Here is a 25,429-nt window from a genome sequence, read left to right on the forward strand (position 1 = left end):
CCAGAGAGGGCTCCATGGTAAAAACAAGCAGGACTGCAGCTCTCACCTACTGTAGAACTACTGTAGAATGGAAAAAATAATTTGTTTCAATGCTTTGGTGAAGCAATAATTAGCATAAAAATTTTTAAAAATGGAAAATATAGGGATGTATTGAGGAAAAAAAGTACAGATCCTCTGATCTCTCATGCATTTAAATAGCTGGCCTTATAATTCTGCCTCTTAAGCTGCAGGTGCCACAGCAACAATGCCAGTATACCAATAACACTGAATTGACAGAGACAGAATAATGAGGCCAAGCTTTATTATGTTGATTTAGAAATGGCTTCTGAGCTCTGCTCCTGGTCCTGGGAGAGAAATTCTCTGCATCTGAACAATTTGTGAAACTATTCGTTATTGATTTTCCCCCTCTTTTTTTCTTCCCCCACATAGAAGGAGGTACACAGTGCAGAAATAAATGTGAGCTTTTAATTTTCCTGTTGTGTAAACCAGCTGTTCAGGCAATCAGTCATGGGTCTGAGCCTCTGAGAAGGACCATATCCAGGGAGAAGGATTATTTCCAGGAGGAGCAGGAATAATGGTACTTTTGAAGGCTAATCAAACACATTTGAAGGGAAAGAGTTCAGATGAGGGAGAAATGGAAAAAAAATTTGGAATACACAGAAGACTCTGTCTAATCTCTATGAAGTAAGGTTTTGAGAGCTTCTCCAAGGAGTAAGAGCAGAAGAAGTAATTAAAAGGAGAGTCAGCATAAAATAAGCCATTTAATTTTGTGACTGCATACAGATAGGGAAACAGATAAGGACATATATAGTCATGAGAAATGGACATGCAGAAGGATGTAGAGATAGACAACCTTTTAGTAGAAGATGTGATGTGTTTCAACACTTTAGACTATGCTCTTCACTTTTTGTCTCCTTTGACTTTTAACGTACTTTGTTACAAATAGGGAAACAAATGCCTGTGCTACAGCTCCATCAGCCTATGTCATCTGCAGATATTTTCTGTCAGTTTTTATATTTGTTACTGTAATAATCTGTCACCTAAGTAAAACAAGGCGGCTCTCATTCTGTCTGTACTCTGTCCAGAAGTAGAGATGACTTCAGACACAGAAAATCGCGAACTTCAGTAAACTTATTTTTCTCTTTTGTTTATCCAAAACATTTGCTAGGAAAATATCAGAAGAAATATTTTGAAGATATCATTATTGTTGCTCAGAGTTGTTATTAGCATAGATATGATTTATTTCAGTTGTGTCAATTTAACAATTTCTATAGAAGAAAAAAGAAATTGTAGTGATTCTTTGAAGGTATAAATATTGTCTGAAAGGGCAATGTATCCAGTATGTGATGAGCCAGGTCACAGTCTGTGCATTGTAAGTAAAATTTCCAGGTTTGCCTGTGTTACCCTGCACTGATTCACTTTGCTACTCATTTTCCATTCCATATTAAAGTAAATACCTGTGTGTTCTTCTACCTTAGCCCCCAACTACATGTCACTTGGTATTTGAAGGGACAATTCTATCTCTTAAGCAGAGGTACTTAGCTACAGAGAGGAAGAAAAAGAATCTTGTTTTGAGTAGATCTCAAACAACTAGTCTATTTATCACCTTTCAATACCTCTTTGCCATATGCCATCAACAAAAAGCAGGGCTTCTTGAAGCTAGTAGTTATAGTCACCAAGTATATTATTTAACCATCTTATTATTGATTTTTCTTGAAAGATTTTTTTTCCTTTCAGAACTCCCTATCTCCTTAACCTTCCCATCAGAGATAGTGAAATGTTGTCCACACAACAGCCATTCCTTTCAAAAGATCACAGCTTTTCACAACAGTGTCTTCTTACCTAATATTTCTCCGAATTATTTCAATGGGCATGTTACAGATGTTTAGAACTGCAGGTGTCTTCTGCTGTCAGCTGTTTTTCTTTCTAATGTCCCTAGTCAAAGCATCCTGGTGGTGGTGGGAAATGGCACTATGGCAGTGAATCAATTTAAATTTGAAAGCTAAAGCACAACAATTATATTTCTTTACAGAAAGCAATAGCAGGATGTAAAAGGGACGTAAGTGACACTGGAAATACAGTGATTTTTTTAGCTGTTAAAAGGAATTTATTTCTTCTGAATTTATTACTGCAGAAAATAAAATTCTTAAAAGAAATGTTATGAAATTATTAACTCACTTAAAAGCAGCTAGATTATACTGTGACCCTGTTGTACTGTGTTGCACTTTTTGTTGAAGTATCTGGTCCTGGAACAAGCTTAGACTAAACAGTCAGTGGAATTAATCTAATGCAGATTACATCTAGGACAGTAAATACATCTCTGATACTTTGCTATTGTTTGAGCATAAACTAGTAAAGCTTTCTAGATTCTTTGAAATCTTCCTTTTTCTCATCAAATTTTGAGACATTACTCTCCTGTCCCAAGGTCTTGCACCATCTGCTCCAACTCAACATAAAAATCTTCTTTCTCCTCTACCCTCTACAGTGAGGTGTAGTCCATAATACCCATAATGGTGATTAAAGATCCTTTGTTTTTCTTTTTGGATGACCAGAAGATGAAAAAATTACATTTCAATGCTGCTCTGGTTACAATGGTTAAGATCTGAACATTTGTCATAGTTTCATACAGCTGAAAAACTAGTTTGAAGTGGATTCAGCTAATCTAAAAATTGTAAACTTTGCTTACTGCATTGGTTTCTGTTGATCAGACTATGGTAAAAGAAAATATTTTGAAAAGACTGTTTCTAGACAGATAAAAAAGAAGAAATGTGAAAGGCAAAAAAACAGACTAATTTGTTCAGTGTCCTATGTTGAATATCGGTTCAGCTTCCTTGGAAATAAGTAATTAACTCAAATTATCTGAAAAATTACATGACAGTATTAGCGAAATCAATAAACAATTTGTAAGCAGGTGTGTTTAGAATTATTTGTATTTTCAGGAAAATGTCTTCAAAGCTAAGATCTGCCACTAAACTTCATTAACACTTTTTCTTTACCTTCAATACACAGTCAGAAGTTCTCCAGGGCTATGTTTAAACTGAGATAGACTTGGGGATTCAAGCACTACAGAGAAACAATATAAAATGGAGGATTTGACTGAACTAGTGCTTGATGTTATCAGAAAGGCCCAGATTTTAAAGTGACCATGGTGAAATTAGAGCAGTGAAGGAAAGGAGCCCAAGAATATAAACTAGGTTAGTGTGTAACAACTGGAGGGACTATTGTCTCCTATCTTCTTTGCTATCCAAGATACATCCCACCTGTTCTGGGATGACATTAGATGTCCAGACTTTATGTCAGAAGCGGGAAAATTGCCAAGTTCAAATCTGTGGCAAAAATTGTTCTACACGGTATTTTTCTGAAAGAGATGGATCAAATACTTAAAAGCAAATTGATTTTGCTTTAGTGAGTTTCCTTTGCTTATTTTAAAATGGTGGGGATAGAGAGCCTGTGTTGGATTAGATGATATCTGGGAAACTTTGTATTACAGTGGCTCAGTGGAGCTGTTACACAGTGAAATCCAGTTTCCTGATTTTCACAGTGTAGCTCTGAGCTCAAATCCATTCCTGCCTCAAAGGCTTTGTTCCCCACCTGAAGTTAATGAATATTACAGGAATTTCTGACAGAATGTTTCCAAAAGGCAACAAATTTCTGTAATATACTATTGTTCAGAAAACATACAATACCTTAATTTTGTTTTCTCATATAACTCCAAATAAGTAATTATGTTCCAGGCAATGTAATTTTGCAATACTGTGGACAACAATAAAATCCCAACATGTAATGTTCTGTATAGTAACTGATCTCAGGAAATGGTTTCTTACCTACCTACTAAAACCTTGCATTTCATTTTTGCTACAGTCCCTGTTTTCAAACAAAAATCCCCCCTGCCCCACATCCCTGCCAAATAAAAAATTTCCCCAGAAATATCCAGCTTTGCTTTGCTTGTGATTCTTTTTTTTTTTTTCAGCTTAATCCTGCTCAATGGTGACCTGAACTGGAAGTTTTTCCTGTGAAGTGTTTCCAAAACTTTTCTGTGAGTATGTTCTAGAAAGAGTATCTTCAATATATTGGCTCCTCACTCTACATTTGGCAGTTTTCATTTCTCATCATTTGGCCACAACAACTATGAGAGTTTTTGTGGTTTTTAATAGGTCTCATTGTATTTTACAATTTCAATTAATTCAATAATTTGGATTTATATGATCTCATTGTATATAATAATTTGAATGCACATGACGTGTTGAACTTCATGAGTCTTACTCTTTGGACACAACTTGGAATAAGATCTCTGTTTTCTCACAGGTTGATCATAATACTGACTTTTGGTTGGAAATTGCCTGCCATATCCAGGCCATTCTCAGTTACCTCAAACTTTTGGGCATTTATAGCAGTAACAAAAATGTAATTAAGTACTGAGTGCCATTAATGTTTCCTATAGAACATTTCCATCTGTATTGACAGTGCTCCTAGCACAGGTTTATCAGCAACTATCACTGACATGGTGCATACCTTGTACAAAAAATACAGATTAAAACAGTCAGATCCATCCCAATTTGCACCCTTCAGGAATTCTGGTAGGGAAGTCTCTACAGGCAAATATTTTTCTTTCCAGTGTTCTTCTTCATCCCACCAAATAATTCACCTTTAGTTACCAGCCATTACCAATCCATACTTTTGCTAGTTTCCTACAAATTTTACATTTCTTTCACATTTTATTATCTTTCTTTTTCTTTAGTAAATCCATTGTTGATTTAAAATATGTATTCTCTTCCAGAAAACAAATAAACATGTTTCCATGTTATTTGAAAGAAGGACATGGTTTTCCAGTTGGCTTCTGTCATTACTATTAAGTCACTACGCCTTTTGGGAACTCTGAAAATGCACATAACCCTTTGAAATAAGTTTAAATGAGAGAAGTCTTGCATTAATTTTGACACCAAATACTCTTTCATTTGTTTAGCATATGTTTATTGTGATTAGTAAACTATGTCAAAGATTTTGAGCTAGTAAACATTCTGTCTTTTTTCCCTGAAAAGTTAAGATCTTGACTAAATACTGGAAAGCTTGAATGGTGTAATAGGTAAATATTGACAGAAAAAAAATTACTTGTGAAAAGTGGCATAAAGCTGTAATCTCTCAGAAAACTGAGAGGTGGTTAAGAGAAAACAAATGTTCAGAAATTCTAATGGGAAGACTCATCTGCTCATAGATGAACCTCCCTCTCAATATACAACACAATGTCAGGAGGACAGCACTTATACTTTGAAGCACAGAATCAAGTTTAAAGGCTTGAGTTTAAGCAATGTGTAGTGTAGTCAGGTTAATTTTGAAGGACATAATTTTCATATACAACTGTGTGGGAGATACAGGACAGACAGAGAGATATTGTCAGATGAAAGAATGTGTTCAAATATTTTATTCTAATTGTATTTTTATCCTTGCTACTGTAGATCATTTATAAAGGCACTATCTGTAATCTGTCAGTCTAGCACAGCTTGCTTTTACAGAAAAAAATAGAGAAGGCATGAAGAAAGCTGTGATATACTTTAATATTTGTTGAATAAAGTGCCAGAAGGAAGATTTTTTTTACATGTGTCTGTTTAAAAATGCAAAATCATTTTGCTAGACACTGATTTCCAGGGGAATTAAGAAGCTTGATTAAAGAATAGGAGGTTGGTTAATGAAAGTAGAATGAGATGTGAAAGTAAGAACTTAATAGGATAAAAAATATACATGATTTGAAGTTTTGAATGACATGTCTGAGTCAGGTTGTCTCTGACTATGTGATAACAAAATTTGGGCTTACAGGCAAAAATCAGATCTATATTTTTATTTTAGACACCTCTTTTCTGACCATTGGGCTCTCAGTTGCATGTTTAAATTTTGTTTTGTTTTGTTTTCTAAGGCTATTGTGAAGTTGTCAAATGCCTATTGCAGCCGTAGCACACTAAAGTGGTTCCATATTGATCACAATCTTTGAAATGTGGATCAAGCTTTTGAATACATTTAGTCCCAAATATTGATCACTTGGCTTTTTTTTTTTAGGAGGTGGTGAGATGACATGTATTACAACTGCTGTCAGTGTGAGAACTGAATTTTAGGACTGGATTTTGAAGAAAACTTAGAGAATTTTTTTTATTTGCAGTATTTCTGTAAAACTTAATCTAGAAGAGAATGCTCTTAGCAAGTTGTAAGACCTCCAGTTTCTCTGTTTTTTAGAGGTAACTAAACAATTCTTAAACTTTCTTCCCTAAAATCTATTCGATGGATGGGATGTTTTCATCCGAGGTGTGTCTTTCAAGTGGAAAACTGTGTCGTGTGTACATATTTCAGGTAATACACATCTAATTATTCTCTTCCTTGAATAATAATAATATTCATTTTTGAATAATGAGTAAGCATTATTGGGACCCCCTGCTTGTGAAGGATAATTACTTCCATTTTACTCTACTGCATTGGTAGCATGGTTGGTCCTTAAGTATTGACTTGCTAGAAATGGTTTTTCTGGAAATTCAACTTGACTTTAGCTACAGCTCAGAAGAAAAAATCAGCACTCATTAAGGTTACTAAGGATGAAGTTTGAATTTTATAAATTTCTCAGTAGTGCCTTATTAGATGGAAGTGCCATTTTTATGGCATAAAATAGTTCATATCATCTTATAGGTAATTTCAGCCTGTAGGCTCACTGCTTCTTCGACAGATGAGATTTATTACCCTGTGAGTCTTTTCTCAGGAAACAGACAAAAAAATAATTTATTGAGTTGCCTTTTAATGATGCTTTTTAAATGTGTTGTTAAATTTCTGATTTCTCTCTGTGCATGGCAAATCCTAGTATAGGTTTTCATAATTCTATCTGTAGGGTATAAAGAGCACCTTTTTAAAAATTATTTTTGTCTTTTATTTCTTTTGAAGTGATTAAACATTGTGATATTTGAGATATTTTCTTTATTGTTCTAATGTGAATATTTCCACAAATAAAATGGTTATTGTCTTTTATAACACTTTGTATAATTGTTTTTCATTTCAATTGGGCACATCAGTTTGAAAGTACAAAGATTTCATGAGTTTTACGTAGCACCTGAAATAAAAACTGTTAAATTAAGAATATAATTACAGATATGCACAACATAGGTCTGAGGCCTGATTTAAATTGATGTTGAATCTTCAGTTGCTTAGATTTTAGCATTTGGACTGTCAACTGAATTACATTGCTTAAAATATTTCCCCAGCTATTGTGAGTGTTAAAGTCATAAAAGCTAACCATTGGGTAGCAACCATTATTTCCAGACCAGGCTAATAGATTATCAGTAGCAGCATTTGACACAATACTTAAATCTGCCTCATGACTCCAAGATGGAGAACTGCTGTATGCAGCAGTACATAGTTTATTAAGGACTTCCAAAATTCATGCTGTTTATTTAGAAGTTCATAAATGTGGCACTTCAGCTCTCTCTTCTGCAAGGTATCCACCTTATTGTCCTCATCCTCCCTGCTTGGTACACGCTTCATTCAATAAGATAAAACTCCTGCAAACTTGATCCCAAAATAAGCCACTCAGTTAATTAATATTATTTAAATGCAGTTCCTCAACATTTTGGTATTAAGAGTGAATGTCATGATGGAAGATTTGGTTCAATAATTACAGCCTGTTGAAGTCAGTGGGATTTCTGATAGGGCAAAATCTTACTGAGCATTATGCAAATGAGCCCAAATCATTATGCAGTTATTAAATGACTGTGTGCACCAGGAAGGAAGAAAAACAGTTGGTGGCTATAAATGTTTATAATTAAAACTGATGGAAGGAAATGGAGCAAAGGGCTATCTAGGCTGAACTCCAGAAAAAACATTTAATGGTAAGATCTATCAAACTGTATAGAAGTTCACTGACTAATGGAAGCAATTTTCAGGAATTACACCAAACTGGACAAAAAACTGAAATATGTTCTAGGAACTTTTCTGACATAGTAAGCTGAATAGTGACTTTTCAGAATATGTGAATAATTATTTTCTCTAAAAATCTTGTTAGTCAGGCTGTAGGTTTGGTCAGTAGCTTCCTTTTTTGCTTGAAGATTTGTTTTCTGAGTTGCAGGTATAGGGAAACCTAACTTTCAAAATATGATTCTGGTTGTGTGACAGGTACAAATTTCGCAGTTGCCTTTAGAAAACAAAAACAAGGGGAGATAAGGACTTTCAGAAGAAATCTAGACTGAAACATTTCATGCAGAATCGAGAAATGGGAGAATGACCACATGCTTGGAAAAATTGCATTTAATTCTTTAATGGTTCCCACAATCACAGAATGGCTGAGGTGGAAGGGACCTCTAGAGAGCATCTGGTCCAATCTCTGATTCAAGCAAGGTGACTTAGAATTAGGGCTGTGTCCAGCCAGCTTTTGATTCTCTCCAGGGATGGAATCTCCAAAATCCCACTGATAAACCTGTGACTCTCCTTGGTCACCTTCATGCTCAAAAAGTGCTTTTTGTTGTTTAGAAGGAACCTCCCTTGTTTCAGTTTGTGTCCATTGCCTCTCAGTGATTGCCATAACTGGGAAAGCAAATTACCTGGTTACTAGCAAAGGTAAGTTTTTGGCTTTTGGAGGTTGTTTACTAAAATGGTCAAAACCTACCCGCACTATTTTTCCCCTTTATTTAATTCAATTCCACTTGCCAGCAGAGAACTCCTTAAAAAGAGAGTTAACTCTGTAGCTGTGTTTCATAACTGTAATCATCTGATTTGTGAGAAGTGAGAAAATGCAGATTGTGCATGGATTTCATATCATCTCTGTGAGGTGATGCAGTGAAGCTTGAGGAGGATTGTGAAAAATCTGAATTTGTAGGCCTGGAGTCTGAGTTGTTCAATCATGTAGTGATTAAGAAGCTGCAGCCCTTAAGAAGCTGCAAAATACAATTCACCTCACCTTAAAAAATGGACTCTTAATACCTACACCTTCTGGTTTTATGATTAATGCTTAAATTGGAAGCATCCAACATTCCTCTTTCAGAGGGTGATAAAAAGAACAAGAGGTTGGGATAAGAAATCTGCTACTACCCTAAGAAAATGCATCTTAGGAGAAGGTTTCACATGACACTGTGATTAGTACGGACCTGGCAACAGTTGGTCTTAGGTTTTTATGAGCATTTTTGCAGAAGATTCAGAAGAACCAGTTCAGTCCAGTGTCTATATAGACATGTTTGTGTTCATGTGCAGTGCAAGATGCCTTACATACATACTTTATCATAATTATCAAGAGAAAAATTAATCACCACAGAAACACCTTAAGAAATTCAGTAAGCAATAATTTCATAGTAAGCATTTTATATATAAAGATAAATACTTAGTTGTGAATAAATATTCAGAAACAATTCCCTATAAGCTGATTTATTATTCATAACAAATAAAAGGACTTGATAGTAATTGAAATACAGAATAGTACAGAATAACTTTTTTTTCAAATCAGTGACAGATGCTTTTTAGCTTAAGGTGATATAAAATATTGGGACACGACTTTGGTACCTAACATGTAGCTGCTAAGATTTAATGTTTCTGAACAGCTTGCTTGGATGCCTTTCCAATGATTTGCAAAGCCTTGACGATTTCACAGTGATTAACTCTACCATATGCCTTTTTTTTTTCAAAGGCCAATTTTGCCAGGCCATCAGTTTATATGCAGATTAAACTGGCAAGTTTGACCAAATTTTAGAATCAAGTAAAGTAAATGTTACTTGTAACTTGTAAAATATTGCTTGTAACTACTTTCAGTTTTCTTATTGCAACTGGAAAGTTACAAAATAAGGATAGATAGGTAATAAATGAAATTCCCATTTGGGATGACAACTGGAGTAGCAGAAAATTCTGTTGTCATGGGATATAGTTAGCAGTTATTTTACATATACATCATTTCACTCATCTCTTGTTGGCAAGAGCTCTTGGCACCACAAATATTTACAGTGGCTTATTCTCTAAGAGAAGGCTGAGAAATATTTTCCTTTCTCTTTGTTTATGAATGACTTGTGTTTGGTGCCAGAAAGAAGGCAGATTTCTAAGTACACAATAGAGTTTTTGGGCCCTAGAAATGAACAGAAACAGGCAGGTATGAGTAAATACACCATAAATTAACTCAGTTGGTTAGAGCACAGAAATAATACCAAGATCATGGGTTTCATCCTTGCATGGGCCTATCACTTAGGAGTAGGATGTGATGACCCTTGCAGGTCCCTTCCATCTCTAATATTCTGTGATTTAACTAGCAAGGAAGGTGGTTAGAGAAACCCTCCCTCAGCAGCACCCCATTGTCCAATGAGAGGGTAATAAGTGTTGATTCTGTGGCCACAGACAGTGAAGTGAAACAGAATAGATACTGGGTGGCAGGAAAAGGTGAGGTGTCTGCCACAGTAGCCTATAAACCAAGGTCAGGAATTCAGTAATCAAAAAATGCACTTTATTACTATTGTCCATAGCTCAACTAAAAAGTACACACATAATCTCATAAATACACACACACACACATATATATGCATGTAACATGTGACAGTTCTGATTTCTTTTTTCCTCTGCCAAGGACAGGATGAATAACAAGAGAAATGCCAAGTTCGAGATTGGACTTGGAATGTTTATTATCTCATCTATTTACAGTTCTTACAGACTCACAAGCTGTGAGCCCAATCTAGCAAGCTAGAAAACAAAGGCAAAACGGAGTGCTTCTAACTCCTTCCAAGGTTATTTAACTGCTAAATACCCAGTAAGATGACACCTACATTATTTATATTTTTGATCTAATAATGACCACTTAAGGCCTGCAATGCAGACCTTTTTCACTCAGTTACAGAAAATCACTTAAATCCATGAAGAAGAAGGAAGAATGTAAAGAAGAAGGACCCAGACAACGCCCCAAACCTTCCATCTTTACTCACACACTTTACTATATACAAAAATCTTAAATCTAAGTTTTTCACCCTGTGAGATTACACAATATTATTCAAACTACACACCCACAACCCCCATGCTATCACACAATCTCAGAAGCCTGTTCCAAGGCCTCAAGTCAAATGTAGTGTTTGCCTAAATGTCAGTACTCCTCAGCTCAGAAAGCCTGAAATTTTCAACCTACAGGGTTCCAACAGTAACATAGTCTTACAATTTAGAAATAGGTTGGTGCATAACCTCCTGCTTTTGTCCTGAGATCTCAACCTCTCTCTGACAGGAGGGAAAGAACATTTTGCTTTCAGAAAACGGATGAACTGCTTATATCTGGTTATAGATGGCTTTACTTAGATAATAATGTTTTCTTAATTTATGGGTATGTGAGGAAGTTTTCCCAAGGAAAAACTAAATTCAAAGCCTTGACTGCTTTTTGCTCTCAGAAATCTTGATGCTATGAAAGGCACAAGTCTGAAAAAAAATGCAAGGAGAGATTTAGGTTTTAAATTTACCTGTGTACTCGGATTGCTGAACCCTTCTAGTGTGTCAGACCTGTTTGTCAGAGCAGACACACAACTGAGCTTGTGGTTAGATTACAAGGGAGATAACTGCTAGATGACAAGAAGGGAGGGATCTGACACTGATACTGGTGAATGCTTGCAGCTTGTTTTATTTCTGTGAACCTATTCATTAAACCTTTGTTAACTTTATTGTCTAATTCTAAATATGAAAATGAATCATTAATATTCACTTATCCTGTGTCCTTTGCAAACACTAAAGCACATAGATAACTACTTAATAAAACTACTGAGGGTCTTAAGGGAGAACAGGGGCATGTTCTTGCTTAGAGGAGCTAAAATAGCCTGTATTTGTAATACAGCTTCGCTGTGGTGGGAATACTTTCATGTAAAGAGACTCTACAGGGACTCTCTGATGATGGGAGAAGCCACCAGAAATTCAAGAGTGTAGAAGAGATTACAGGCGACTTTGCCCCTGAAAAATACCAGCTGTGTTAATTACCAAGACAGCGTCACCCCTGATGAGTCACAGATACAGCCAATAAAGATAAATGTGATAAAAGGGAGTGGGTTAGCTGGTGAGGGGAATCATGAAGGAGGAGGAGCCTTGAGAGAGAGGGATCCAGAGGACCATGAAGTAGAAGGATGCTGAGGACAGAGAATCACTGCTGTGAGGTCAATCTGGGTCTGCAGTTGGAGCCTGTTGTTGGAACCTGCAGCCACAATCTAGCCAGGTAAAAGCCTGCACTCAGAGTTCAGCAGGAAATAACCAGCAGTCAGAGCCTGCGAGGGAAACCTACAGCAGGAGCTTGTGCAGCCAGAGTCAGTGAATGGTTGGAGTCAGGATGGCTGAGCTGTAAAGAGGAATAAACCAGGACCCTTTCCATGCTGTGATAAACAAGGAGTCTGCATCTCTGCTCATTTCTACTCTCTAACAAGTGGGCTGATGCAACACAAAGGTTTGCAGTATGTTTGTAGATAGCTTCCTGTTCTTTTAGACTGGAGACACCAAGAAGAGGTACTGAAAGCAGTCCTGATTTACATTTGTAGATCCTGTCACTAATTTTTATGTTCCAGGAAAAGGTTTCTATGCTGAACAGGTTATGCGCATTCAGAATTAGGGGAAGAATAATTTTATTTCCCTTAAATTTATTAGCTGTTATGGTGAAAAAGTTAGCAGGATCCTAAAAAAAGCACAATGGGTATTCAGTAAGATGAAGTTTTTTCTGGAGGGGAGAGGTGGGATGCTCAAGGACTAAAATAGGTATACCTTAGAGGGGTCAAAAACTTAAATTAGGGGAGCAAATGAACATGGAATAAGAAAGAGGAAATGAAGATGACAATTTAATGGATAGCAAGGAAATGGAAGTATTAGCTGTAATTAAACACTTATCGGGGAGACAGAAAATTAAGAGAGGCTGAAGTGAGGAAATAAGTGATTTACTAATCAAGTCATCTAGGGGAAATCGATAAATGCATCAAGGTAGTACAAGGTAGAAAGAAGAAACTGCACCACCATGAATATAAATGACTCAATAAGAAAGACTATGCATAAGTATTGCAGATCTAAATGAACAGGAGGTAATTATATCTCATTAAAGGGCAGATGTAGGAGTACTTGGAAGTATTGCCCACACTGATCATTTGAGACAATATACACTTCCCACGATACTGGTAAACAAAATCCATTAAGGAATGCAATTGGACATAGGGATTAACATTTCTCAAATTTTAAGCCAGGTTAAATAATAAAATTAGAATAAATTAGATGTCAGGTCATGCTTAGAGGTGAGTTTCTTAAAGATGTAATTAACTTAGTTTGAAGTTGTAAACTTCTTTTTGTTTTTAAAAAAGGTGCTGTAAAGTGTAGAAATTTGCCACACCTCAAGAACCTTTAAAGTCTCTTTTGTTTTTAAAGGTAATGTCTTCTTTGAGATGAATCCTAGGAAAAAAAGTTTAGTAGACTAAAGTAGATTATGCGTAAATAACAAGAATAGAATGCAATGAATAAAACACTTCCTTCTTTGTTGGAGCACAGAAGTTTTCTTGGGGTGACCAGAAGGTGGAAAAGGAAGGTCACTGACTCTGAAGAAACTTTTATTGTGCAAAGGAATTGACTAACAGAAGGAGGTTTTCCCAAAGCTCTTTCATGGAGACAATATAGAAAAAAATGAGGGATGTGGGAAACTGAACTGCTGACATCAAGATTTCCATTTTACTTATGATATCTGTCAAGGAAAATGGAGAAGTTCTAAATCCTTTGCAAACTTTTTTCCTTCCCACTATGCATACACATGTTCACAAAGAGAAGACATGACACTTGGAAAGGCAGTAGTAAGAAGTAAAGGAGAAAATAGAAAGAAAATGACAATAAAGAAGAAAAATATATGTAACAAAATGCCAAGGCTTGTGGACATGGTGAGGAAATAGTGGAACTGTGTTTCATCTGTTTCATAATGTTAACCCTTGTGTTAGAAAAATGTTTTACTGAATATACTGAAATACTGCCTTTATTTTTGGTTGTCATATTCAGAAGGGTCAAAAAATTCTCTTTGTTCCCTCTCTCTCTCTGCCCCCTAAAAGCACAAGCTAATGCTTACTGTGTCCTTTTAAAGAGATATACAGGAGAAAAGCTTCCATTCACCCTGAGACCCACTTTGGTGGAAAATGAGTCGTGAATACAGAGCCCAGTGTAGCCCACATGAAATTTGTCATTTGCTTGGTGTTGCAAATTAATCTTAAACTGAGTTAGCATATTGAAAAAGTGGATGTGTCTGAAATAAAATTTATGTAATACATTAATTATAGACTAAATAACAGGAAGTAATTTAGAGAGCCAAACACAAATGGTTAGATCAAGGGTATCTATTTTCATGCTAACCCTATGAAGACAAGATAGGTGAGATTGCTACAGAAAAGAAGAAAAATTTTGATTCACTTTAATGTTGACCCTTAAAAGTTTGGTGATCTGGAGGCATATTTATGAGCAAGCCTCCTCATGATTTCTGGTACCATGGCATGGCAGGTGGGTCTTGATAGAATTAGAATTTAAAATGGTAGAATTTAAAATCACATCTTCCTACTGCAAAACATGGAGATATTTTCAAACCAGAATAATGAATTCTCTACTTTGTAAGCCCCAAATAGCTGAGGTTGGGAGGCAGCGCTGAAAACAACCAGCACCCAGTTCAAAGCCAGGGCAGGATGCTCAGTGCCACAGGTGGATCCCTAAACCCAAAGGTTATAAGGAGTGTTCAATTTCTTTCTTCAAAGTTTCACAGCTGGAGAAAGAGTCCTGATGTGTTTTTAGAGAAATAGCGTATCATGTAGCCACTTTTTTTTATGTGCGTGCTGGGAATCTGGGAGGCGTAGCAGTAACCAAGCAGAGGAGGTAAATAGACATTTTTGATTAGTGCTCTGAGAAATGTTACAGCTTGAGGCAGGCTATTCTAGACAGAACCCCTGTGGTAGAGAAAAGATCCCTTTGTGGCTCTCCAACTTGTTTAAATATGCTAGTTACTTGTTCAGCAATGTTATTGGCTATTCTGCACATATAGCAGAGAGGTATCTGCTGAACTTGGGCAGCAGACCCCCTCCCTCACTTCCAGCTTGTTTTTATGGGACCAGAGTCTCCCCAAGGTGAGACAGCAGCTGGATAGAGGTTCCTGGGGTTAGTTTGGATTCAGAGAGAAATTTAAGTCACTCCCTCTCACTTTCAGTGCATTTTTAATTTGAGCTGAGTTAGGCAGATGGCAACATATTCATCTGTAAATTTGTTTTTTCTGCCCTTTAAAAGGAAATTGAAAATAGCAGATAAACTGAATTCATAGGTAATTAGAATGACCTGTTAATTGCCACAGTGTAGCTTGACACTCCAGCTGATTTGCACATTATTTGCTCAGAGATAATCTTCTGACATTTTCTAAGGGCCCTGAGCAATCTGTGGCTGAGCACCCAGCTGACCTTGCTGCACTGGTTAAACTACAGGTTGCCTGAATGATTTGTGATTCCACATCTCACTACACCATTTAAATGCCTGCTCAATTGGATTGGCCACTGGTGAAGGTGAATGAAATGAAGCTGCTGAGCCATTCACTAGGGAAGCAAGGTAGAGGCGTATCTTCCCACTTCTTGTCTCACTACAAGGATATTTCCTCAGGGATGAGACGGAGAAGACTGTTATAATTTCTGAGTTGCTGGAGGATATCTCGAATCATATATTTGTGCAAAATAAGAGCAAAAATCAACTAGTAAAAATTCTATCTGCCTCTCTTAAAAGTAAAGGGGTATTACTACTGAAGGAAGGAATGGAGTCTTCCTGTTAGTGTACCAGGTCTGAAACTGAAAGATTCAAATGTGTAAATCCTTTTCTGCTGTATTCTAGACAGGGTTAAAAAGCCTTTGTTAGGGAAGAGGATGTGATGACCTGCAGACTCCTGCAGACCAAAGTGATGAGTGGTAATCACACTGAGGACAAAGTAAGTGAAGGATCAGGATGAGATTTGTTTGCACCCCTGGGTGCAGATGATGATAGCTCAGTAACTGTGAGTGGTGCCTTTTGTTATGCACTATCCTATCAGGCAATGCACTGGAGGGGAGGTAAGATAAAGAGCTGATTGATATGATTGTCCTGAAATCTCAGTTCAGGAGAGAGGAAATACATAAAACACTCTTCTTCTTTACTCAAAGTAGAAGGGTATTGTCACCCTTTTTTTTGTCACCCTTTGTTTTGAAAACCTTTTTAAGCCTTGTGTTATATTCTTCATATTAGAGTCAGAAATTTCACCTTATCACATTTTCTACTATAAACACTAGCCATGTTTTGCTAACTGTCTTTTATTGTTTACATATTTCTAAGTAGGAAAAGAAATGTGATTGACAGTTAGCTCGACCAACGTGGATTGAGAGGTGGAATTCCATCCTCCAATCCACGGGCACCATGGGAAATGTATAAAACTGAGTTTTGTAAATAAACTCGCCTTTTTTTTCCTGCTTCACTCACCAGCGTGTCCTCGTGTGGTTCTTCCCGTGTCCACTGTGACAGGGTATGTAATTTAAATGGAATATATATATATATTTCTACTTTGCCACTGTTATAGTATGAAACTGCAGAAACAGCAGTCAAATAGAAAGTATGGGAATAGCACAAGGATGGAATGGTTTTAACAGTAAAGAGAGGAGAGATTTAGATAAGATGTTAGGAAGAAGTTCTTTATTGTGAGAGTGGTGAAACACTGGCACAGGTTGCTCAGAGAAGTTGTAGATGTCCCAGCCTTGGAAGTGTTCAAGGCCAGTTTGGATGGGCCTTTAAGCAACCTGGTCCAGTGGCATCACTGCCCATAGCAGGGGAGTTGGAACAGGATGATCATTAAAGTCCCTTCCAAACCATTAGTTACCATGATTTTATGAAATATTTTGATTCAGGATGAAAAGAAGTTTCAACACAATTTGGGAGGAGGAAGGAAGGAAAAGAAAATCATTGATTTTGGATAAATTTTTGGCTTGGTTTAGGTATATTTGATAGGCTCTACTGTCTTAGTAACTTGATAATTTGAAATTAAATTTTGGAAAGATTTTTCAGTATGGAAAGCAACTTCCAAACTGACTTTCAAATCACCTTTTCAAAAAAAGTAGAATCCTAGTTTAATGAAAAATAGTAATGTTCCAACTCTTGGTTTTCTTCCACAAGAAGAGTAAAATCAAGAATAGACTTTATTCAAAAGCAACCAAAAGCCTGTTATTTAGACACCAGTTAACATCCCAAGCCTCTCTTGCTCTCAAACACTGCATTCTGAACCAGAGAAAATCTTCTTTCACAGCTGTTATTATTTCAATGATAGACTTCCACAATGTCTTTTTAGAAATTTGATTTTTCTAATTACTCATATATCCATCAAATAAATGCCACTGTAATATAGCATATGTTTTATTTGAAATCCTAATTATGCTAGATATATTTATGGAAATTCAATTTCCTGTTTTATTGTTCTATTTCTTAAACACATATATAACATATTTCAGAGCACAGCAGGACTGCATAAAATAAAAGGGTTGGGTACTGGTTAATATGGAAGGCTATCATTAGTGAAAATTAAATTAATTGTATTATGCATGACATGCCATTGGTGTTTTAATGAAAATACTAGAACAAAACAGCAGGATTTCTTGAGAAGAGAAAAAATCCTGTAAACAAAACATCAAATACCTCACCAGGAAGCATTAAATTTCTGAAAACTAGAAAGAAATGAACCTTAATTTCTAGCCTAATGGGGAGATTAGAACCACAGTCTCTAAAATACTGTCTGTACTTTCAATTCACATCAATGACTTTGCTTAGTCTTTTTAGCCCATTACTGTTAAATTCAGGTAGTCTTCAGAGTAACTTGTTTCACACCACAGAAAGATTCTTCAAACTCTGGCCCACTGGATGGGACTGGATCATATTTAAACACAATGTTCATATTTGTCATTTACTTCATTCTGCTTGAGAAATTCTTGGAAATCTTTAAAAACATTTTTTCTTTTCAAATGAAGTAAAACTCCATCCAAGTAAAGACTTTAAATGTTCCTTTTTGTGTCTGTGTATGTGTAATTTTGTATTGATTACACAAATATTGAAATGATCCATGAGCTTCTAGCAAGATAATTGCTGTGATATCTAGAATGTCTGTTAAATAAACAGAAGTTAGTCAAGGTTGCCACCTTGACTACCCACCAGAATATCCATAGACTTTGAAATGTATCCCAGGGTTTTTCAGTGTAAGACATAGATTTTGTGGTTTATATTTGTGCAGTGCCAAAATGGAGGTATTAAAAGCCTTTTTAATTCATCACAGGACCTTGCAGCCTGTTCTAATCTGGAGCCTGAAAGCTGCATACACCATGAATCTCTCCTGAGTATTTACAAATTCACTTCTATTTTTAAAAGGCACCAGAAGGAAAATTACCCCTTCTGAACACTTTTCCAAATAGAAGAGAGCCTGAAGCATCTATTCAAATTTCTCTCTATTTTTGTGAAACCCTTAATCCAATATTGATATGTAATATTCCCTAAAATGTGAAAGTGTAAATACTTAGGCTGTGTACAATGAGGTATTTAAATCAAATGGGCATTAAGAAAATTGAAGTACTGCATTACTGCAGTAATCTGTAACTGTTGTTTGCTTGCTTAGCTGATTTCCTTTTTCTTTACAGGTGAGAATTTATGTAAACCATAAATTTTAATTTTTTCATTTTTTCTCAGGTATGTAATTTGGTGTTTCACTGTACTAGCTCTTCAGCTGTGAATTGCACTGCAGACCAGTATGACACAAAATGATATATTTTAATGGATTAAGAAGGTGACTAAGAGTTGTTCAAGTGGGAAAACAAGAAATTAGTTGGAGCAGAAACAGAGAAGGACTCTGGGGAGTGGTAGTGATGCAGATGGAAAACAGGAGTCTGTAAAACAAACCTTTTGACTTGCATCTGTGGAGTGAACTTGGAGTGAGAGTACTATCCAAGACACACTGCCTAACATGATGAAAAGTAGGACAGCTGGCCAAGGGCTTAGTTTTCATATGGGGACTGATATTTCAAAAAAAGAAAAAAAGAAAAAAGAGCCTTTTATAGAAACAGCCAAATCACTGACAAAATGTAGTTAGAAAGCTTTAAATCCTACAGAATTCAACAAAATTGTTTGATTTTTTTCCCCCCCAACTGACTAAACTAGAATGAGAAAAACAAAACTTTCAAATGTAAAATGAAAAATATTTCTTTTCTGGAATTGATGATGACAAAAAGAGGTGTAACATAAAGTACTTTAAAAAGGTTTTGAAGATGATTAGGTCTCTGGTGTTCATAGGAATGCTTTTAAAACTGTTTTGAGGCCGATCTATCAGTGCCTAACACAGATAAGTGGAGATGGGATGCTGTGCCACATCGTTTTCAGTGATATCACAGCTAAAAAAAAAAGGAGAAAAAACCCCATGAAACCTGACAAATCTTATTTGTTTTTTATGGGTCTTATTAGGGGAAAAAATATTGAAACTAAATAATTTAATTCCTGCAATAGGTTTCCTTCTGTTCTCCTTACATTTTGTTACTCAGGATCAAGAGACTTTCTTTTGTTTGTTTTCAAGCCCCTGCTAGTAAAAACTTCAGAGGTGATTTGAGATATGTAGGCTTAAATCAGGCTTAAAAAGTTGCATTTATGCATTTGCTATTATTTCCAGTACTGTGCATCATATGGTAACAAACCTTTAAAAAGGTGGTAGGCAGTGCTATGCACAGCTAAGGAGGATTGGCTTAAACAATATCCAAAGAATCAGACTTACCTGAAGATAAGTCAGAACTTTTGGCTTTTTCTTTGATTTTAGTAGGTGCTACAGAAGGATTAGTTAAGAGACACTTATCACGTCCTCATATAATGACCTTGAATTTTAAAATTAAAGCAATACTCTGATGTCTCAGGTCTATAAATGTGTATCTAAGTGGTGGCTATGGCTTTCTCATTGGCAGGGAACAACACATAGTGTTGTGCCTAAATGCTCTCTGTAAATTACCAGCTAGCTTGCCTAAAGGTGGCATCTGAATGAAGCAGATGAGTAACAAAAATCTCTTGTAAGGCTCAGAATTAAAACTGGTCTGTGAGAAGGGAACTGCTTGGGCATTTTTCAACATTTTCATAGGAACAGTAGGATAGAGTAACACTACTTCAATAATATTAATTCAGATGCAGTGGGGCCACTCCTTGTGGCAGATAGTAGGGCACAGAAGCAGATTCCTCAGACATCTTTGGTATTTTTCTCTCAATTTCTTACCTTTGTAACTCTGATATTTTTTCAATATCTCTTATCCTGTTTTGAATTTCATTAAGCTTTTGTCTTCACTAATTGTCACATTTGTGACACACTTTATCATTTCATCATCTTAGGCACTAAATTACTGTTTCTGCTGTGTAGATTTGGTGCTTCTGGTTTCATGCACTGGCTAGGGACTCTCACCTTGACATTTCACCTTGACATTTCATTATCTAGCTCTCTTCAGATGTGTTCAAAAACTCAGTGTATATGGTTTTATAACTACCCCAAATACAGGCAAAGTTTGTATATCTATTCTACCACTGACAACTAACTTGATGTGCATCCCTAATTTGCCCCCTCTAGAGGGATTTGGTTTACAAAGCCTTTGAAGAAAGAGGCAAGATTCAGTGCTGAAACACTGCGTGTGCTTAGGTGCATTGGATCCATGCCTAACTCAAATAATAAAAGGCTGTGGCATTGTCTTGGAAAATGCTAATGGACAAGGATCATTAAAGAAGGCAACAGTCACACAAATGTAGTTGTCTTGGTACTCTTCTATTACATTTCCATGCCTACATAAAAGGTAATTTTATAAAAACCCCTCAGTTATTGAAGTATAATTTCATTTTGAAATTACATCTTCATTTGATTTTAATTCATTAAAATACAAACGCATTTACATTCTGTTTTCTTTATTGTCTGTGTAGATTGGAAAAGCTGACTTGCCATTCTTTCTTTTTTTTGAGGCTGACTCTCTCCTCATGCTCATGGTGATAGCACTACACTTATTCACAGATACAATAGTACATTACCAGATGGATGAAAACAGATGGGCTGGTTTTATTTCTTCTTTTTTTCCTTCCTCTTAGTCTCCAATAAGGCTAAATTTCTTGCACCTAGTAATTTCCCCAACTTTTGTATGGGGGGAAAAAAAATCAGATCTTTCATAAAGTAATTATTTAGCCATAATAAGCAAATCATGCCTGGAAATGTAAAAATATTTAGAAAGATATTCATAAAAAATTATGCAAAACACATAAGTCAATACAGTTCCTCCACTGAACTGTAAGAAACAATTCAAATGCAATTTTTTTATTATTAGCCTTTTATTTAAACTTCTGGCCTATAATATCACTGATGCATTTTGGAAATTTAAATGAGTACTTAATTTTATTAATCCTTCTTAAGAATACTGTTATAATTCTTAAGAATACTGTATGAAGTACAAATAAGGTACAAAGATGTATGAAACCTAGCACTTTCGTTGCCTTTAAATTCAGGTTTGTGCCTATGAAATCTTCCTTGGTCCTCGTTTTATTCTTCAGAGAAAAAATAAAATCAAGACCCCCTTCATCAAAGACATTTCATGCACTAGTGAAAAGCTAACCAGGGATGTTTCAGACATTTTAACTGTCTGCTTCACAGGAAGCACCATCTTCTAAAGAGAAATTTGACTGATTGTCTGCTGCAGCCAGCCCAGCCAACTGAAGTGATGTGTTTGGTACAGGGAGGATGTGGGCAGAGCTGCAGGGAAAGCAGTGACTGACACAGGCTGCTTCTGTCATGGTCTCTGTGTGAAAATACAGTTCAGCTTCTTGTGGAATGAGGCAGCTGAGCCTGAAAGAGCTGTGACCTCGGCTAAGATATGCCTGAACAAACAACTATGCATGCAAAAAAGCAGCTTTTGGTAAGGAGGCTGAAGGTAAACACTCATTGGTTGGTTTTGGTTTTGATTTGTTTCTGTTTCAGCAGCAGCATGTTTGCAACAAGCAGCCAAGTCTTGCAAAAGAATATGTAGAAAGGATTTGTAACTACAGAAAAATTCCATCCCCCACCCCACAGCAAGTAATAAAACACAAAGCCTTTGGGAAGGCTTTACAGATTGATAGAGGCATGGAATAGTTTGGGATGAAAAGGACCCTTAGATGTAATCCAGTCCAACCCTGCTGCAATGAATGAGGACATCAAGTAGATCACGTTGCTCAAACCCTGTCCAACCTGACCTTGAAGTCTGCGTTTGTTACCTCTAATGTGCTCTCTTCGGGAGAAGCGCAGGGAACAAGGCTTGGACCTGGCAGGCATTTGTCCCAGTCCTTCATTGAGGCAGCTGGACATATCTGGACAGTCTCCACCTGTAGATGGAGGATCTTGTCCCTTTTGGGGTGTCAGAAGGCATTGAGAGGAAGCAAAGAGTGCACATTTACTGTGGTATGTAGTGTTCCTCTTCAAGGAAGTTTCAGATTATCTGGAAGTCATATGCATGGAAGGTCAGTTCTAGTGAGGAGTGTTTTAGAAAGGCTTGAAATGTAACTGAGCCTACTCAGTCCTTGCTGAACTAGGTTTTTCTGTTTTAATAATAATATAAAAGCCCCCTGTCGTGGTTGCAGGGGGGAGGTGAATTTTTCCAGGGGGATGTGGGCAGGCCAGTCAGTGATCAGCTTTTCTGCTGGCACCTGGATTGGTCACTCGGAGGTTTGGACACTCCTCTGAGGACACAAAGAGTTAAAAGCAGGACTCCAGGGGGGTTCGATCTCTTTTGGGTTCTGGTTTCAGCAGGGAAACATCTCCTCTCCCCTGCTCAGCTCTGGGCTGGGTGGGGGAGGGGAGCCACGTGGCCGGGCTCAGGAAAACCACGTGGTGGAATTAAAGTAAGCTGGGCCCCCGAGGGGAGAAGAGAGTGGACAGGACTGGAACTGAGCTGCCCCAGCCAGGATGGAGGGGTAGAAAACTGTGGAAGTGCTTTCTGTGTGTGCTCACCCTCCCCCCTCCGGGAGAAGGTGCCCAGCCAGGTGGGAGCTGCCGAGCCTGGGAGTGCCTGAGCCTGGAGCCCTGCCGAGAGCTAGAAACTGTTAACCCTTGCTTGGCAGAAAGAAACTTTTCTTAGACATTGATTCTCACGACTGGTAGTTTCGGAGGAGAGAGGGAAGCGGCCTGGGACTGAGATGGTAAAAGGAGATGAAAAAAACCCAGATGGGCAGAGATTGAAGAGGAGTGGCTTTTGAGCTGGACTTTTCTTGCATAATGTTAGCCATGGACTGAACTTAAGTCTCTTTTGAACATAAACTGCATTTTGAGTAGATACAGCTGCCCTTGCTTTTGCTACAGTGACTGGCACTTGAAGAGTGGAGCGAGCAGAGAAGAGAGGGGGAGGGTGAGGTGGTGCCCTCTGCCCTCAGGGCAGACCTGCTCCTGGAACCCCGGCCCCTGGGTAAAAAGGGGAGAGCTTGGCATGCAAGTATCCTTAAAAGAGCCCTGTATGCAGTTTTCAGCCTGTGGACAGCGGTGAGAGCGCTGGACATAGGAAAAAGAGAGTGTCACCCTGGCAGACTTCTCCGGGCGGTGCCACGGGTGACATGGAAACACATAAGGGGTAGACCCGTGTTTTCTGAGGAACAGTCTGTAGTGTGAGAGAGACTCCTCTCTCCCTTGCTGAATTGAAGATTGGGTTTTTTTGAGTGGTGATTGTTTGATTTAAAACCCAAAGGTGTGGTCTATGGAGAGTAATGTGTGGGGGGTAAAAACTGGGAGAAGAGAAGAAATGTTCTGAGAAGTTTTTATTTCTGTCTCTGTGTGTGTTTAAGAGTTTTCTGTCTCTGTTCTTATGTCATGTAATAAAGTTTTGGTGTTTTTTTGTTTTCAAGATTTAAGCCTGCTCTGCTCTGTTCCTGATCACATCCCACAGTAGTTGTTAGGGAAAAAACATATATTCACAGGTGCATTAACATCTAGCCAGTGCTAACCCATGACACCCCCCTACAACTAATCCTTTGCTAACATTTTATTCTTTTTCCTTTTGGAGAAACTCACAAGGCATCAAGTATGTCTTAATGATGGGACTTGGGAGGATGACACTATGTATGAGACTAAGTTATAAAGGAACACTCTTATGCAATATGTCTGTACTTATCAAAGATGGAATATTGGCTTCTGCTCCTCCTTCCGCTTGCCTGTGATGCATTTGAATTCCATTTAAAAATGTGGAGTTTTTTGGTACAGGCAAGAGACCTGGTCTGTGACTGTTCTTTAAGGTTTCCAAGTGTGGGATGGGTGTTGAATGATGCATCAACACTGTCTTGAATTCAGCTTTGCCTGAGCCTTATAAAACATTCCAGTGTGAAATCTGTCCAAATTTCATGGAAGTTCTCTTAGAAAGATATGGTACCATCAATAGGCATAGTAGTCAGATTTTATAAGTAATAGTAATTAAGAGAGAAAAAAGCTACGTTTTTCCAATTCTAAATGAAAAACAGCATGAACTGCAGAAAGGATTCTCTCATAAAAACACGTGCTGTAATGTAAAATTGTTGCATAGGCATAAGGAAAGAGACAGTAAATACAGGAATTTTATTTTAAGGCCAAAGAAGAAATAGAAACCTCATAGCTATTTCATGACAGGACAGAAGCTGGTAAAGCTGCAGAAGACAATGAGTCTACTTCAGAAATGAATGGGATGATAGAAGTTCTAGTTAAGTGGAATTTTAATAGCACTGGGAATTTTCATTGCAATGCTATTGCACTATTACAGCCCTGTGTTTTCAGAAATACTCAGTTTTATCTTTCAAGAAGGTCTCTAGGGGTAAAATAGATTCTGATTCCTCTGACAGGTTAAGTCAATCAATTCCTACCAATGTTAAAATCCCTAAGCCCATGCTTTGGGGAAAGCTTTTGTAGTCAGAAGCATTGCAAGAAAAATTCTCAAGTGTACACAAATGTACAGCTCTGCCTATACCTGTCTTCTCGAATACATTTAAGAGTGTCCTGATTCTGGCCACAATAGAATTAGTTTTTGTAGCAGCCAAGAGAGGATATGTCTGGGATGCAAAGGTTATTCTGTACCACTTTGTTATTTTCCAGGATGGGGAAGGGTTCCCTTCCCAGTTGTGTAGTGTGGTGAAGGGGGAGGTCAGGTATTATGGAGGTTTCTGTGAGAATAATTTGCCTCTTTCTCGTACCCTCTGTCATTAGTATTGTTGCAATTACTGTTCCTTTTCTTATCTCATTGTTTTTTCCAGGAAATTGTTATCTCACCCCCTGTTCTTTGTGCCTCCAATTCCCCTCTCCAGATCATTTCAGGGAGAAAGCAAGGGGGAGTGGGGGGCAAGTGAGTGGCACATGGTTTGGAGAGACTCGGTAGAGGCACAAAATTGGGGAGTACCATTCTTAAACTGCTACAGCCTTCTTGGAAAATTAATCCTGTCTTGGCTGGAA

Source organism: Prinia subflava, chromosome 1, assembly GCF_021018805.1.
Source record: "Prinia subflava isolate CZ2003 ecotype Zambia chromosome 1, Cam_Psub_1.2, whole genome shotgun sequence".
Taxonomy (NCBI): Eukaryota; Metazoa; Chordata; class Aves; order Passeriformes; family Cisticolidae; genus Prinia; species Prinia subflava.